We start from the raw sequence: 12,428 nt of genomic DNA on the forward strand, positions 1-12,428 counted from the left end.
GAAGCAGGAGGATGAGGAGTTCAAGGTCACATAAAAAGTTTGAGGCCATCCTGGGCAGCATAAAAAACCTTGTTTTAAGACAAAACAAAATAAAACATGAGTGGAAAGTGGGACGGAAGCTCCAGAGAAAGGCTTCTGAGGTTCTCAGGCCAGACACCCATGTGCCAACCTTCCATCGTGATTCATCTGCCCACTCACTCAGCCAAGTGCCCACCGGATGGATGCCCAGGGGCTCACACTTCCGCCCACAGTGCGTCCCCATTGTGTCCTCTCAGCTCCCCCATTCCAGGTAAATGTCTGAAGCCCATTTTAAGGTCAAGAAAAGCAGCTCAGAAGGATCAAAGCCTTTGCCCAAGTTCCCACAGCCTTGCAGGGGTCACAGCCCAAGAAATGGAACCAGGGGGACGAGAAATCCACAGCCCAACAGCAAGCTCATCTGCCAGGCTGCCTCTGTCTCATCATCAGAGCTGGTTAGGCACCAGCTGCCACCTCCAGCCTAGCAGTGAAAAGAGAGATGGCTTTGACGGGTGGCCGTGCCCGGAGCTGGTGGAAGGGTCCCTTGGAAATCCCCGCCCTCCTGCGTCATGGTATTGCAACCTGAGTCTGGAGATCATGGTCATCCTGGCTCTCCTGCATAGTCTTTGCTTTTGTGGGGGATCCAGGTCAACCTGTGGTGCTCAACTGGCTTATGCAACATGGGGTGTGCCAGTGTGTCCACCAGCTGGTAGAGGGTGGGGTGGGGGTGCAGCTGGCAGGTGAGACAGTGGCCAGGAGCCTGGAGGAGTCACTTTCAGGTGAGAGACTGTGATGGAAATGGAGCACGGGACCAGAAGAGGTAGGATGAGGAACAGGGTGCGGGTGGTGAGGTTGGGGGAGCAAAGCCCAGAATGGGGTCTTTGGTCACTAAGGTGTCCGTGGTAGGGATGAGAAGAATGGGAGAAGTCAGAGCCACCACAAGCTTTGGCAGGAAGTGTGAGGGAAGACGAAGCTGGAGAGGCTGGCATGGGGCATCCCCCTTCTCCATGCTCAGGACAGAGCCACAGGCTGCTGCAGTGTGCTGCAGGACCCGGTGTGGGGCATGGTGGCTGGAAGGCTCCACGGATCTGCATTGCCCTCACTTCTCTTCCCCCACATGTGGAGCTACGTGGAGAGCTTCTACTTTGCCTTCATCATGCTCGGTACCGTGGGCTTCAGTGACTATGTGATCAGTGAGTGGCCAGGGGATGCCAGGGTGGGAACCCAGCTGCCTGGGGCATAGCTTGTAGCGTAAATAGGCTCTACCCTTTCCCAGTCGTGGTGAGTTATCATCTCTCAGGTCTTGCCTGCCAGTGTGGAGCTGTCCTCCAATGTTATGGGTTCAATCGATGCCCTAGAGGGACACTCAGCCTTATACACACACACACACACACACACACACACACACACACACACACACACTTCTCTGTGCATCCTATCCCCTAGCTCTAAGCAAGGACCCAAAAAAACACCCAGTTTACCTTTGGCCTCAAGGGGAAACAACAGCCAAACCAGAAGGCCCCAAACAAGGTCTGTCAGCACTGTCACCTGGGGCTATTGCTGACATCCGAGAGGCAGCTGATTTTGCAGGAGACAGTAGAAACAAGCTTCCAGAAGGTAGGACTGGAGGAAAGTGGACCCAGGCTGTCTCAGCATGCCCCGCCCCTCCCCTGTCTTTCTCTACTGTCTCTCTCTCTCTCTTTCTCTGCTGTCTCTCTCTTTCCCCCCTCTCTCTCCCTCCCTCCTTCTCCCTCTCTCCCTCCCTCCCCCCCCCCTCTCTCTCTCTCCCTCCCTCCTTCTTCTTCTTCTTCTTTCTCTCTCTCTCTCTCTCTCTCTCTCTCTCTCTCTCTCTCTCTCTCTCTCTCTCTGTCCTACTGGCCCTGAAAAAGATCTAAGAGTGAAGGTCACAGGTTCTTTGACTGTTTTTTGTTGGGGAGGAGCCTTGGGGACATCACACCTTCCAGTAGACCATGGCCCTGGGGTGAGGAGGTGGCCTGTCATGAGAATTTTCTCCTGGGATGGGAGCTGGGAACTAGACATCTCTCCCCATCTTTATAAGGTCCCAGATGACAAACCAAAGTTTGTTTCCACCCCAGGTATGGGATAAGTCCATGAATTTATTGAGCTTACTTGCAGAGCATGGGGTGAGGGGGGTCACAGGTGGGAGCATGGGTGACCCTAAAGTATCTACACTGGAAGATTTCACCTTGTGTGTATAGTGACAACTTCCCCATGGCTTCCCCTCCCCTAGTCCTTCCCAGCCTATACACTGTCAGATGATCACGTGCTTACCTCAGCCCTCATGGTGGGCACGTGTGTGGAAGGAGAGCTGTAGCCAGCAGCATGCAGGACCAGGCTCGCCCCTCCCAGGGCAGGAGACACTCCCAGAGACTGCTTTCGCTCTTCTTTCCCACCACTATTTCCCCTGTAGGAGCCGGGACTGTTACACAAAGCTGCACAGATTGGGCAGTGCACATCCCTAAAGGGTTTCCATGCACACAGCACGAGGCTTAGCACCCAGGGAGTCAGGCATGCATCCTCTCTTCTTGTCCCCCTTGGCACTTAAGATCATATACTATAGTATTCCTAGCTTCTTTGAAAACCTTCAGGGTTTCCCATAGTCTGAGGATCGACCTCAGAGTCTACAACTCAATGCAGGTGTGTAGTTCACCCCTGGCATCTGGTGTTTAAGAAGGCAGAGACAGGAGGACCGTGAGTTCAAAGGCAGGTCTGCATCAGAAGATCCTGTCTCAAAAACAAGAAAGTCCGCGCCTCCCCACCCCCCACCCCCAGCAAGGCACCATTCTCTAGACATGCGCAGAGAGCCATGTCTAGAAAACGAGAGCCAAGGCATCAGCCAGCCTCCAGCAAGGGCAGAGACATGCCACAGCCTATAGGAGTGCGTTGCCACTGGGGTCTCTGGCCAGGAAGCCGCTCTGTGACACAGAAGGAGAGAGCCTACTTGGCCTCTTGCTCAAAAGTTCCCCGCCCAGAAACCCAGTCCAAAGTTCTGGGTGCCAGAAGGACAGAGGGTTTCCAGGAGGGCAGAGCTGTGCGCTGCAGGCCTCGAAGCTGCTCAGGACCTTTGCAAAGGACTACACTAAGAATCCTTGGTTCCTTCACCTGCAGGGCCTTGGGCTTATGGACATGGGGAAACTGAGGCCAAGAGAAGGGCTCGGAGGAGCCTACGGTCAATCACATACGTTCTGAAAACTTCTACATTCTTTTCCAAACCTCAGCTCTCCTGGTCCTTTAGGGATAGACTAACCCAGTACACTCTCAGATCCAAAGGAGGCTTTTCTTTTGGAAGGAAGACTTGGTGAGCTTTTCTGCTTCTTGTCACTGTATTTGCCCATTGTCTCTGCCATTTCAGCAACTTTGTGAGAATTTCAGTATGTGGAAAAACTCCCCATATTCCAGCTGGTATGAATCCAGAGGTGTTGTGCAGTAGTGGGACCAAAATATTGTATTAGCCAGCTGTTCACTGAACGATGCCCAGAAATACTGTGGGTTTCTAAAGTAAGTTCTCTGTGTCTGTCTATCTGCGTGTGTGTGTGTGTGTGTGTGTGTGTGTGTGTGTGTGTGTGTGTGTGTGTGTGTTTAACACTGTTTTCCAAGTTTAATAGAGGAAAACTAGTGTAGTAGTCTTGCATGAGGTGACAGAGGCCTCTAATGTATTTGTTTTCGATGCTGCCACATAATATCAATAAGAAATTAGTCTTTTATCTAAAGACTACTTAGGAGGCTGTGGACTTTCAGAAACATTCTATCTTATTTATATCACCACCTTATTGATATGTTTGCTATTTATCATCTCAAGCAATTAGGATGTTGTTCCCTGAAGCCTTCTTCATACCCACCCACCGCCGAAGCTTGCTGGCTACATGCTGGGCCCTTCATAAGTATTATTGAATGACAGACTAAATTAATGAACGTGAAGCTTCATTAATTCGCTGGAATATTCTCCTAGCACTAAACTTACTTTGGTTGACGCCCTGCCTTCCAAAATGCTTGAGGTTCACATTCTATTATCAAAGTTACTATGACAGGAACAGACCAAGACAGTACAGCATATTGAATGTGAATGTTGGGGGGCAGCGTAGGATGGCTCAAGATGTAAGAGCGTTTATCACCAAGCCTGAAGCCATGAGTCTGATCCTGGAGCCCAGATGGTAGAAGGAGGAGGGAAGGGGCTCTGACCTCCACTCGCGCACCACGGCACAAGCACAGGGCACACACGTGCACACTTAATAGATACATGTAAAAATGAGGTATATGGGTGTTTTGCCTGCATGTGCGTCTGTGCATCACTTACGTGCTTGGTGTCCGCAGAGGCCGAGACAGAGAATGGTTCTTCTAGAACTGCAATGACAGATGGTTGTGAGCTGCTTTGTGGGTGCTTAGAATCGGACCCCAGTCCTCTGGAAAAACAGCCAGTGCATTTAACAACTGAGCCATCTCTCCAGTCTCAGAAAAAATAATAAAAAAAAAAACTGGATTTTTTTCAATAGCCAAGAATTATTTAAAAACTGGAGCAAGAAAAGGGTACAGGAACAAAAAAAAAAGTTTAGCTTTTAAAAAGTAAAGCAGTACCATGCATGGTGGCACATGACTGTAATTCCCACAAAGAGGGCTGAGTCAGGGGAAGGCCAAGTGTGAGGCCAGCCTAGGTACACAGTGAGTTTCAAGGCAGGCCTGGGTACTCAGTGAGCTCATCTCAGAAAACCAGTGGGGGAGAAATGAAGTATTAAGAACCTATTTTGGGTTTTTTTTTCCCTCCAAAGTATAATCTACAAACAGAAAAGTACACAGTGCCTCTGAGAACAGCTCGAAGAGTTTACAACGCGGACATGCTGAGGCCATCAGCACCCGTATACAGAACCTGCATTGTCAAGAGAACATTCCAAGAGTGACCGCTAGCCTGCTTTCTAGCATTACAGGTTAATTTTGCCCATCTTTATAGATTACATGGTAGGAGTCAAAGACTTTGTGCTTTTTGCAATCTAGCTGCTTGCAGGCAACACACCTGCAGTATTCAGCTATATTACTGCCTGCAGATGAAACCCACCCACTGTGTTTGCTGTATGTGTGTTGCACGTGAACGTATCACACTTCGTTTAGCTGTTTAGTAGCCTTTTGGGTAGTTGCTAGTTTGGTCTATTACGAAAAGAATTGTTCCTTGTTGCTTTTAAATATCTGTGAATCTTAAACTTCTATTAATTTTTATTGTGTTTATTTGCCTCTGTGTCTGTGTGTATACATATATGTGTACATGTATGTGTATGTGTCGAGTGCACATGGAGGTCAGAGGACAGCTTGCAGAATCTGTTCTCTTCTTCTACCATTTGGATCCCAGAGATAGAACTTGGGTCTTCAGGCTTAGCAGCTCTGAATCATCTTGCTGGTCTGAACAGTAAAGCTGTCCACCTCTTGCACTTTGTCTACGTGCGTGTATGTGTGCGTGTGCGTGTACATGTACATATACATATACATATACATATATTTATCTCCCACCCTCCGACTCCTCCCAGTCCACCCCTTTCTACCTAACTTTGCATCCTCATCTCTTTGAAACCCACTGAGTCCAATGTACTCTGTCCATATATAGTTTTGGGTGTGTGTGGCGGCTACACACAGGAGTGTGGATGACTTACCGTGGGCCACACTTTTAAAGAAAACAAACTCCCCTTGTCCTAGCAGCCATCGCTTACCAATAGCTCCTTGGATAGTGATGGATTTCCTCCCTGACTACCAGTTCGGTGCAGGGGTTTTTTGTGTGCCTTGAGCTCATATGTGAATGTGCCCTGCGTCCTCCACTGCTGACGGCTCTTACAAATGTGCAGCTTTTCTGTGACAACCACTAAGCATTGGGAAGAGAAGAGGGTGTAACATAGATGTCCCATTTAGGGATGGACACTCCTTAGTCCCTTACTTTTTACACATTGATCAGTTTTGGATCTTTGTGTTAACTGCTATCTGCTGTTAAAAAACAAAAACAAAAACAGAAAACCCACACCTATGGCTTGTCTAGCCACAGGTTCTTGGCTCTAATAGTGGTATCTACTATGGGTTCCATCTTATGGAGCAGACCATAAATCCAATTAGGAAATGGTTGCCTGGGCACATGTGAGGCTATGGCACTTGCGCCACCACAGCTCCGAGGGCCATGTTTTGCCAGGCCACCCATTACTGTAGCTCTCAACATCCACAGGCAGGCAAACCTGATGATTCTTGCCTCCCCGGGTAGCACACACAGCTCCTTCCAGCCCCGTGAAAGCTAGTCGGCAGGGGGGAAGCTTCCGGGTTGGTATCGGCTTAATTTCTTGGTTAGATAACTCATTGTAATGTCTTCAGCAATAGGGTTGCTAGTAAGATGTGCCGAAGAAGAGGAGGCAGGAGAATTATGAGTTGGGAGCCAGGTTGGGCTATACCTGGCCAAAAAATATATATATATATTAAAGACTTGGGGCTTTGGGGATAGAATACACTCACCAGGCAGCCATAAAGCCTGTGCTCTTTTATAAGATTAGCCTTGTGTACCTGCTAGAGACTGCAGAAGTAAACACAGACCGTGAGCACTGTCTGTCACCTGCCAGGTAATGACATTTACTACACAGAGGGCTGCCATGTATCCATTGGATTATAACAGAGATTAAAAAAAAAACTTCCTGCTGCCCAGAGACACCATAGGCATCATAGCATCACAGCATAACTCCTATTCACAGAGATGCTGGTGTGAGCAAACCCACCACACTGCCAGTTACGAAAAAGCAGCACATATAACTATATAGTTACATAACTGCCTGAGATCTGATACTAAATGGCCTTATCATGGTTACCTGCATTTACCACACTTTGTACCATTATTTTAGAGTATCTGTCTTTTACTTACAATAACAATGTTTTGGGTCAGCAAAATGGCTCGGTCGATAAACGCTTGTAGCATAAGCCTGAAAACCTGAGTTCGATCCCCAGGACCCACAGTGGAAAAAAAGGCCTGACTCCTCTGGAGAGTTGTGCTCTGATTCTACATTTGTACTGACGTGCATCACACACACACACACACACACACACACACACACACCACATACTTCACATGTGTACACACACATACACACACATGCATATGTGCACACACATGCACATGCACAAAAATACTAATAGTTTTTTAAAGAAAATCAATCCCAGTGTTTTCTGTAAAGCCATGGACCATGTCACACTGGCAGCCGCCTCATATAGCTCCTGTTAGCTGTGCCTTGCTTAAATCCTGAGGCCATGTGCAGAAGCTAACGTACGTCACACACTTCCAGCATTGTGTGAGTACTTTCTATGACGTCTACACAATGGTGGGCTCCCCTGATGAGCCTGTTCTCAGAGCATGCTGCCCCTGCTTAGTGGCACGGGCTGTATTTGTGGCACCAGTCGTCGTACACATATGTACTGTGCAGACATATTCAATCAACTCTGAGTGGTGGCAGACATTTTGCCAGGTAAAAATCAGGCCATGGCTTGCTTTGGTGGTTGACCAGCTCACAACTGCTCCACCAACAAACCCCCAAAGTCCTTTCACCTGCCCCTAAAATACCATTTAACCACTTTCTCTGAAAAGAAAATGCTTTTAAATTTCAGTTACAGAAGCTCCATGGCCTGTGCTTGCAACTTGACTTCCTGGTTATTTCAGGGTCCCGTGGGAGCCGTCTGTGCTCAGCCTGCCTTGGGGTCACTTTGTGCAGTCTTACCAGGTGAGTTGTCAGTCTCTGATGCCATTTGATTTGATTCTCAGAGACTTGATCTGAGGACCTCTTGTGGGTGGTCTGTCAACTCAAGAAAGGCCACATACTGGCCTCTCTCTCTTCTTCCTGTCAGAAGCCTCTTCTGCTTCCGCTCCACCCACCCCCACCCCCCATCCCATAGCACAGTAGCCCTGACAAGACAGCAGCTATTCACCGTTGTTAGCATTCTGTTTTTCAGATAAGAAAACTGAGACGTGAGGAAACCGAGGATCCTCCTACACAGCCTCTTTCATACCTGAGAGTCTTGATAGCCCCGTATCAGAGTTAATTCGGTTCTCCTCTGTCCCACTGAAGGCCGAGGTCACAGTTCTGTCACCTCCTGACGAGATTAGGGTTGAACTAGACAGTTAAAACTCATGAGGTAGCATAGAGCCCACCCTGGCCTGGCTCTGGGATAAGAAGAAAGGGTTGTCCTGGCAATCTCTGCCTCTGCGGAGCCCTTGCTTAGCTTGGCATGAATTAGCAGTTTTGGCGAAGGGACCACCATTGATTAAAGGAGCCCCTCACAGGTGTGTGCTTAGGGCATTTTGTAGAGCTGGAACTTGGTGGGGTGGGGTGCAATGTATGAATGACTTCTCTCCCTGTCTCTCCAGCCTTGTGTCAAAGTCTTTGTTCATTCTGTTTTAGAACCAGTCTTTGCTCTCGTGAGAGTGGCACTGACAAGTGAGACAGGAAGGCCGGTGAGCTCATTGCCTTTCCATGCAGACTCCGCCCATCACACTCAGCTACCTGCCACCGAGGACCAGGAAGTACAGGATCTTTGTTCTTTATATCAGTCAGTGACCCGTTTCCACTAAAATACACAGAGTAGACAGTTGATGTTGCCTGTTTGAGTTGCATCACGCACATTCAGATGTATTCAGCTTGGTTTAGCTTTATGAACCCAGAAAGGTGATTTTTGATATATCTACAAACACGATCAGATTTTGCATTGTCTGTGCTTTCTGAGGGCTGTTTTGGGATGAAGGCTGGCATGTTTGTCAATTCAGCTTTAAACTGTTTTTCCCCCCTTTGTTTCTTTTTGAGGGGTATGTAACATTCGTTCAGCAGTGTAAGTTTATTGACATCTGGGAAAATATGTTTTCCCATTGATGATGAATCTGAATTTTTTTGAACACATGGAAATGCTGATTGTGTAAATGTGAAGGCTTTCAGGATTGCTTTACTGAAGTGAAATCCCACTAGTTGTAAAGAAAGAAACAGGTTGTTTCACAAGCTTGTTACTGTGCTTTTTGTGATGTATGGCGTTAGGGAAACAAAATGGAGTCAATGTTGGCAACACTGTTTAAAGGCCCAAGTAGTAAAGATTTTAGAACTTCTGGATCAGAGTGTATCATTTTCAGTGCTAAACTGTGTCTTTGTGGTGAGAGACTGCCATGACAGTAGGTCAGCAAATCCAGGTTGTCATGCCGATAAAATACCTTTCCTCAAAGCCCCCAGTTAGGCTTGGAGGAAGCAGCTGTCCATGGTTGAGTCAGGCTCAGGTGTTACTGACTGAAGCACTGGGCTTTGGAAAGCTTCTTTGTACCTGTGTCTAGGATTCAGGAAGGAGATTGGTGTAAATTCTAACAGTAAGATTGAACAGTTGAGCATTTCAATGCCCTGGAATCAGAAAACTACAGAGGTGAAGTTTGGATCTGGTCTCTGTTTTGTAGGAAAACATTTTTTTTTAAATTTCTCTTGTCCCAAACTGGGAGGAGATGGGAGGGGCTGAAGAGTAATCTATCCCAGAGGATACACCCAACCTCAGAGCAGGGGCTTGCTGATGTGAAAAGCCCTTTATGCTCCGCTGTAACAGAACTGGATGCGCCACTTCAACTACTTCACTGTAGTCTTATCCTCTCTGACTATCATCTGTCTATCTATCTATCTATCTATCTATCTATCTATCTATTTATCTATCTATCTAAGAGAGACAGAGTGTGTATGTCCTCTCACTTTGTAGACCAAGCTGGCCTTAAATGTACCACCTGCCTCTGCCTCCTGAGTGCTGGGACTGATGCGTGGCAGCCACCAGGCCTGGCTCCAACGCTCTTACCTTCCACTCTTGCCTTTAGTCATAGAACAGGTCCAGTATACTTTGACATCTGCCTCTGTTGGGGCTGGGGAGACGACGATGCTGTGGAAAAGATGGCTTGTGACGAAAGCAATAGAACTAGAGCTTGAGTCTCCAGCACCTACATAAAAGTGAGCCTGCCTCAGGAACTAAGGTGGAGAACAGTAGAGGAAAACACCAGATGTGCACCCAAAGTACACATGTGTGTTCATACACGCACTCAGAACTAAGAACGAAACGCTTACTGTGTGTCATTTGCTCTTCAGTTCCTGAGTTCAAGTCTTGATGATAAGCTGTCTGCTTTAACTAAAAGGAATCGGTGCCTAGGAGAGAGTTTGGACTTGGGCCGTCTCCCCCCAGCTCAGAATTCCTGCACCAGAGACTTTTGCCACCTCCTGAGTAGACAGAGTGGAACAGTGGCTCACGCAGAGATGTCCTTCCAGGGTTGGCTTTGTGCTCCCTCTGGAAAAGCTACAGGGTGGAGACGCTTCTGGACTGTAAGTGTTGCCATCTGAGGCATGCTAGTGTAGGATACTGGACCCTGAATTGAATGGCATTTGATTGTGTTCAGGTTCACGTTTTTTCTCCTTAAAGATCAAAGAATGGGCTTTCTTTCTGAGCAGATAACGCTCCCGCCAACACAGTGAATGTTCCTAAAACCCGCCAGACATTCTGCAAGAAATGTGCAAAGCACCAACCCCACAGAGTGACACAGTACAAGAAGGGCAAGGATTTTTCTTCTTCTTCTTCTTTTTAATTTTAATTTTTACTATAAAGGGCAAGGATTCTTTATATGCCCAGGGAAAGTGGCATTATGACAGAAAACAGAGTGGCTATGGTGGGCAGACTAAGCTTATTTTCTGCAAAAAAGGCTAAAACTACAAAGGAGATTGTGCTGAGACTGGAGTGTGTTGAGCCCAACTGCAGATCTAAGAGAATGCTGGCTATTAAGAGATGCACGCATTTTGAACTGGGAGGAGATAAGAAGAGAAAAGGCCAAGTGATGTAGTTCTAAGCCGATGTTGTTATGAAGACAATAAATCATGAGCTTTGATTTACCTCAAAAAAAAGAAAAAAAGATCAAAGAACGAGCATTGTGGTCAACTTTGGAAATATCGAGAAGAGTAGGGACAGTATAAGGCAGTAAGAATTGTTCAGGTAAGACCAGTATTGCTCTGGAGGGGTCACTCTGTCCTTGGCCCATGTGGAAAATCGGCCCACTGAGCACGCTACACAGCTCATCACTTGGGTGGGAGCGTTTTACAACGGCAGAAGTTCAGAAATTAATTCTTATGTACTTATTTATCATTTGGCAGTATGCCAGATACCGGGCCAGGTATCGGACATTGGAAACACGGGCAAACATATGTCTTCCTGTTTTAGTGGTGCTCTGGTCCTGAAACAAACAAACAAACAAACAAAGAAACAAACAAACTGGTTTATGTACTTAATTGTTGTTGGCAAAAATGTGCTTCATATATACTAGTTCACTTGTAAAAGCTTATACCTCCTGCTATAATGTCTTACGTGTATTGCAGCCTTTTTGTTTAGAAAGCATTAAGTTATGCCATGGTGGCCCTCGGTTGCTCCAGCTACACCCAGAGGGAAGTGTAGGATTCTTGTCCTGCTCCTTGGGTGAGAGAGTGCGTGCCCAGAGGTTTGCTGGATTGGGCCTGCTGCTGAGAGTATGACTCATGCTTCTTGCTCTCAGGGTAGTTCTTACTAGCACCCACTTTACTCTCAGAACTGCCCCCCCCCCCACTAAACAACAAGTTAAGCTCTTGTCCTGAGTTTAAAGGACTTGTTGAGGTACATGGAAGACTCCCCCCTTTAAACTCAGATCTTTTGGGTATGTTTCAGGTCACCAGTGCCTCCCATGATGTCTGGTGCTCGAAATGAAGGTAAGATGGCTGTCTTAGTCAGGGCTCTATTCCAGTGAAGAGACGCCATGACCATAGCAACTCTTATAAAGGAAATCATTTAACTGGGGCTGGCATACAGTTTCAGAGGCTTAGTCCGTTACTGTCATGGCGGGAAGCATGGTGGCCCACAGGCAGACATGGTGCTGGAGAGGGAGCTGAGAGTTCTACATCTGGATTGACAGGCAGCAGGAAGAGAGAGTGACACTGGATCTGGCTTGGGCTTCTGAAGCCTCAGATCCCACCCCACAGTGTCACACTTTCTCCCACAACGTCACACCTACCTCCACAAGGCCACATCTCCAATAATGCCACTTCCTATGAGTCTTTGGGTGACATTTTCATTCAAGCGATCACGGGCTTCTTAGAGAAAGTCCCAGGAGATACGGTGTGATGGGCTGGCAGGTGGCCTATAGTTCCTAGGATGTTTAGCTCACCATTCAGAGTCACATCTGATGAGGAAAAGGAGGCCTCCATTTAATACCTTCTGTCTTAAGTGTCACTGCAAGTTGGAAGGTTTTAATCTAAGAGGAAATGTCTACATAACAATGTAGAACTTTGCTGTGATATATTCAAGCCAGGGACTGTCGAAGATGATGCACACTAGAAAGTAAGAGGGAGGTAGGACCACTTTAAATCTATGAT

This window comes from Acomys minous (genome assembly GCF_964271855.1).
Source record: "Acomys minous genome assembly, chromosome: 13".
Lineage (NCBI taxonomy): Eukaryota > Metazoa > Chordata > Mammalia > Rodentia > Muridae > Acomys > Acomys minous.